Here is a 6,065-nt window from a genome sequence, read left to right on the forward strand (position 1 = left end):
CAAAGTGAGCTGCATTGTGAGGAACACGATGGTCATCAGGGGCCCAAAGAAGGCGACGACAGCAAACGGAGACACCAGCATACCAACAGGCCAGAGGTGAGACACTCCCGCCTAGCACATAGTCACGCACGGATCAAATCAATTCACATACGGCTATTTCGTGGCTGACATCTATTAAACGGACAGTTCGTAACAACGAAGCGACGCCTCGTATCCACGACAATTGGTAACCAGACAATTCGCAACTGACGATTTCATAAACGTGAATGTTCGTAATAACAACACCTTGCGTCCACGACAGTTGGTAACCAGACAATTCGTGACCTACTATTTCGTAAACGCACGGTTCGTTATCACAACACCTCGTACCCACGACAAGTGGTTATCAGGCAATTCGTAAATGACTATTTCACAAACGCGATAGTTCGTAACAACGACACCTCGTATCGGCGACAATTGGTAACCAGGCAATAGGGTAGTTTCCTTCATCAAAGAAAACAAAAGGCAATAATTGCGATTCGTTACCCACCATTAGTGTATTCATAATATACAAATTATTTCGTTTTAGAAATACCGGTTTAGACGAATGGCAATGGTCCATTTTTATCCTCATTTGAAAAGGGCCAGATTGGCGCCCATGCGATGCCACTCCACGTGACGTCACAGGGACCTAGTTTCTATAGAAGAAGATAGGAGTTATACATCGTCTGAGATTACCGTTGCATGCATGAGGCGCAGAGCTCAGGAAAACATGTCTTAATAATCACTTATTAAAACTGGCTAAGGTCGGAAAGTTTTCCTCGTTTGATAAGGTATTAATAATCCTTATTTAAGCCAAGCGCTACCAGCCAGCAGGGTACTCAGCTACCCGCTAGCAGCCTACGACGTATCAGCGCTCAACTCGCCTCAAGGTCACCTCACCGGGCGGGAGGGGGAACCAGAAATACGACGTACGGAGAGATTTCCCGGCATTCATACTTACGTGTCGCGTTTTCGCGCGCTTGAAATTTTTCACTTTTCATTTAATCGCGAAAAATAGATATCGTCATTTTAAAATCTAAAAGCGTGAAATACGTACTCCAGGAGTAATAATCTTTCGATTTAGGCAATAAAAAAATAATAGGAAACCACCCTATTCGTAACTAATTATTTCGTAAACGCGACAGTTCGTAACCACAACACCTCGTAAATGCGACAATTGGTGAACAAGACCACTCGTAACTGACGATTTCGTAAACGCGACATTTGGTATAATGACGTTCGGGTCAATCCATTTCAAATCACCCAGGCATTTTTGCTCGACATTTTTAATTATCGTGTTTTTTTCATTGGTTCTCTACCAATTGGCAATCACAAAACACTATTTGTAAAAATTTACTAACCTTTAGTTACTAGTTTTTTGGCAGCTATTTTCAAATAATGTCTTAATAATCACTTATTAAAACTGGCTAAGGTCGGAAAGTTTTCCTCGTTTGATAAGGTATTAATAATCCTTCGTTGATAATGGCTTTCGGGTGCAGCTGCGTGTTGCCTTTTGTCGTGCAAGCTTTCGCGACCGTTGCAGGACGCATCATCAGGCGATGAATGATGCGTCTGATGATGCGTCCTGCAACGGTCGCGAAAGCTTGCACGACAAAGCGCAACACGCAGCTGCACCCGAAAGCCATTATCAACGATGCCCCTCGCTGCGAAAACCTACGTTCAAAATTAATAATCCTTATTTAAGCCAAGCGCTACCAGCCAGCAGGGTACTCAGCTACCCGCTAGCAGCCAGCGACGTATCAGCGCTCAACTCGCCTCAAGGTCACCTCAATACGTCATTATACCAAATGTCGCGTTTACGAAATCGTCAGTTACGAGTGGTCTTGTTCACCAATTGTAGCATTTACGAGGTGTTGTGGTTACGAACTGTCGCGTTTACGAAATAATTAGTTACGAATAGGGTGGTTTCCTATAATTTTTTTATTGCCTAAATCGAAAGATTATTACTCCTGCTGGGCGGCTGGGCAAATTTTAATGAAATGCATGGTTTGCATAAACTTTAATTTCGGTGCTATTTTAAAAAAATATCAGAATAACTCAAAAACCAGTGTATTCAGCAAGAAAAGAACTTTCGCAAACAATTTTTAAATGAAAGACAGTCAAAATTATTCCGTAAAAACTTGTGGAAAATTTGTCAATACTAACTTTAGAACACCATAATGTTTCATGAAGGAAACGAAACTATCTAATTTATAAAATCTCTAATTAAATGTTATTTCTGAGTTTAATACTTAAAAAAACTACAAGGAATATAAGTTTTAGTACTGAGAATGCACCCTTTTTTCTGAAGCTTGTCAAACAATGCAGAAAGGCTTTCAACGTCGATTATCGCAGGTCAATATCCAAAAAAAAGACTAAAAAAAGACAAAAGAAAATTTTGCAGAATTTTCCCTATACGCATAAAAATATCTCACAAAAAAATTATGACCGAGAATCGACAACATAGTATAGTGAGTAGTGAAGCATTGAATTTCAGTAAAAACGCAACCGTTCTACTCGATCCTGTAGTGCAAATAAACCGCCCTTTTAAAAATGACTGCCAAAAAAAGTATGGCTAGTAATTTTTTTTTAAATATTGTTTTGTGATTTTCAACTGAGAGAAGCAATGATTAAAAAAATCGAGCAACAAATTTTATTTACGTTGAGTGATTAAAAATGGAATGACCCGTTCCGTAACCGAAACTGATAAAGTCAACTCATGGAGAGTATGAGAAATATTAACACTCAAACTAGCAATTGTGCAACAGTAATCTGAACTTACGAATTTCAGAATTTTTTCTTCTTCTGAAAACGTTTTTGAAGGCGTTTCTATTTTAACCCTGTCTGTAACTTAAGTTAATGATGATGATTTTGATCCGCTGGAGCCGAAGTTACTGTTGTTTTTACTTAATCTTTGACATTTTCTTACATGCAATCAAATTATTCTCATTATATTTGCTGGGTGTGCCCATGTAAGTCACAGTCACGTGGATAATATTACTGCTACGGCCCATAGTAATATGATCTATACATTTAAGTATAATCAACCAACGCCGCTAAAATTCCTTATCTATATTATTACCTATATGCTTTTAATGAACCTTATTTGAGAGCCGTTCTGAAGATTTGGATCAGAAAAGTAGTTAGTGTGACTCAATTTTCAAAGGCTAATCTTGCCATAGTGGTAAAGTAAGATATTATTTATTATTTGCAACAAATTGATTAAATAATATCTCATCCAATCAAATTTGTCCGAGTTAATTATCTTAATCTTCTCTCACTTAATAATCTTAATTTATTTCCAGCGATAAAAATCCAGCTTTTCTCAATTCCGATTGATTGTTGGCTATGCATCATAAACAGCTATTAAATGATATTGATAACCTCTCCATGTCATAGTGATTAGGCAAACAGCTTCAATTATTAACTAATAACAACACGACTATTTATAATTAGATTCAAATCATGGATGTTTTGATTTTATTTGTATCAATATTCATTTTTAAATAGATTATATAATAATATATTATATACAATACAAAATAATAATGTATTATATACAATATATTCTTCAATGATGCAAATATTGATGGGAGAAGATATTAAACTGAGTCAGTTTTACTTATGTAATTGTAAAGTTGACATGCAAGTATTTACATGGTCACATACGTTGTTTTGGTTACACAAATAAATAAATGAAAAGGTTATTGTTCCGTTTTTCCGTTCCGCATTAAACATGATAGCATATTTGTTCTCTCTCGCGTAATAAGGTCTGTAATGACTAAAAATAACCAAGAATTTAACAAATATAATCTTCTCATCTTTTTCCACAAACAGCATGGACTCAGATTCGGATGTGATTGCTATCAACTCGGACCAAAGTGACGACGAGTCCAGAACGTGAGTATTTTCATCGCCATCGTTTTATAAAATATTTTTTCCTGTGACTTGGAGAAGATTAATCATTTTTACAATTCAAAAGTCGGATACCCCATTAAATATTTAAAACACCTGCTATGAAAAATTTTTATCAAACTCATACACAAATTCTATACACCTTAAACAATTTGTATACAGCTTATACAATTTGTATATGGATTGTATACAAATTGTTCATAGCCCATATACAAATTGTAAACACCCCGTGTATAAATTGTATACAATCCGTATTTTAAAATGCATACTTCTATACGACCATTTCATAATACACTTTTATACAACCCATATAGATTATATACAACTTGTATAAAAGTTTTACCAAATATATAAAATATTTAATACAATATTTACAGATTTTATACAAATTTTTCATGGGGATCTAAAATACGCCTTTATTTCCAAGCCTACATGCTGTCTTCAAAGAAGTAACGTATATATTTAATGTATTTCTTTTGTTATTGACATCTTATTTAACTTTTTATAAATACGCAATTTTGAAGTTTATATCTTTTCATATAAAAACATACTTTCCTATGTTTAGGAAATCGATTTTCCATGACCCAGTAAGGTATCAGCCACGGGCTTGGTTCCCGGCCCCGGTGTGTTGTATCCCTGAAGGGTTCGCCATCTCTGCCATCAGCTATATCTAGCGATTTAATCGTTGGATATCTTCCTCATAGGATAATCCTCTAAAATCGCCGGCACATTAATGGCTTTGCCTGGTTTCGCTATTTAGTTGGGCCCTTTTCGCTTCTATAGCGTTAAGGTGTTTTTCCCCGTCCCATCCCTTACAAACCCTTCCCCTAACCAAGAGGCGTCCACGGGCTCCTATCGCGGCGGCTCCTCTTTCCTTTTCCCTTCCTCTCCTCCCCCTCCTCGGGTGATCGTGCGTTTAAGTCTCTGGCTTGGTTCCCGGCCCCGGTGTGTTGTATCCTCGAAGGGCTCCACTGAGCCCTCATTCTTATTGTCATCAGCTATCCCTATCGCGGCGGCGCCTCTTTCCTTCTCCCTTCCTCTCCTCCCCTCCTCGGGTGATCGGGCGTATAAGTCGTTGGCTTGGTTCCCGACCCCGGTGTGTTGTATTCCTGAAGGATTCACCTAGAACCCTCAAACTCTTTGTCATCAGCTATCCAACGATGTGATCGCTGGGTTTTTCTCTTTTATAGGAAAATCCACCAAAATCGTTGGCACATTAACTGATAACATTAACTAACTAACATTAACTGACGAGGCACAAGTTCTTCAAGGACTGTACCCCATCCTTTCAAAACACAAGTCTGTGGTATATGGAAAAAAGCCAGAAATCAGAGGGTAAAAAAAATCTTGACTGTGACTCAAACCCAGAACCTCCTGGTTGCCGACCAGGTGCTTGAGCTCAACTGGTAGATCACTGGTAGATTGTGTCCCAGTTAGGCCGCATTTTTACCCTCTGATTTCTGGCTTTTTCCATCTACCACAGCACCGTTGTACTCGCCTTTTTTTCTATTACATGTTTCTATCCCTTTCTTTCCTTACCTGTGAATTTATTTGTATGTTTTCGCTTAAGGCGCCTCAGCTATCCTGGCTTAAAATTTTGAGTGAAAATTTTTCTCCACCTTGCATATTGTTTTAATTTATAGTGTTATATCTGTGAATGTCAGCTATTAAAAAATTCTGCTGAAACCAGTAGATATTTTTAGCACGGGTGGTGGTTGTCTCGAGGTGTAAGTGTTGCTATGCATGAGTATGTTGCGCTCACAAACAAGCCTGCTTTTCCTCAGTGAATCATCCTCACGTCTCGAAGTGCCACCGTCCATGAAGCCGAACATCATTCTGCAGAAAACTGACAATTACGTGGAGTTTGCACAAAGGTATGTACTCGTTGCATGCAGTCACTGCAAACGAGGGATTCACAGGCCATATGTTGACTATCTGTGAAAGTGACACCATATTTTCATTTGTGGAGAGTGCCGATTCAATAAAAGGTTTGTGTGTTTTAGCACAAACTATACTCCATCAACGAAATAATATTTGTGAAAGCAAATCAATTCAGTGATAATTATCTTGACTAAATCAAAGAGAATACTCTTTAAAAAGATTGAACTCTGGAAGTTAAGAGAGTCAAT

General features: G+C 37.8%; 1 long non-coding RNA gene across 1 annotated transcript; it reads left to right on the forward strand.

The window, feature by feature from the left end:
- Positions 1–5,804, forward strand: LOC124172826. Its single transcript, XR_006868284.1, has 3 exons — positions 1–96; positions 3,859–3,921; positions 5,721–5,804. It is a non-coding gene; the product is annotated as an uncharacterized LOC124172826 (long non-coding RNA).
- The last annotated feature ends 261 nt before the right edge of the window (positions 5,805–6,065 follow it).

The sequence above is a fragment of the Ischnura elegans genome, assembly GCF_921293095.1.
Source record: "Ischnura elegans chromosome 13 unlocalized genomic scaffold, ioIscEleg1.1 SUPER_13_unloc_3, whole genome shotgun sequence".
In the NCBI taxonomy this organism is placed as follows: Eukaryota; Metazoa; Arthropoda; class Insecta; order Odonata; family Coenagrionidae; genus Ischnura; species Ischnura elegans.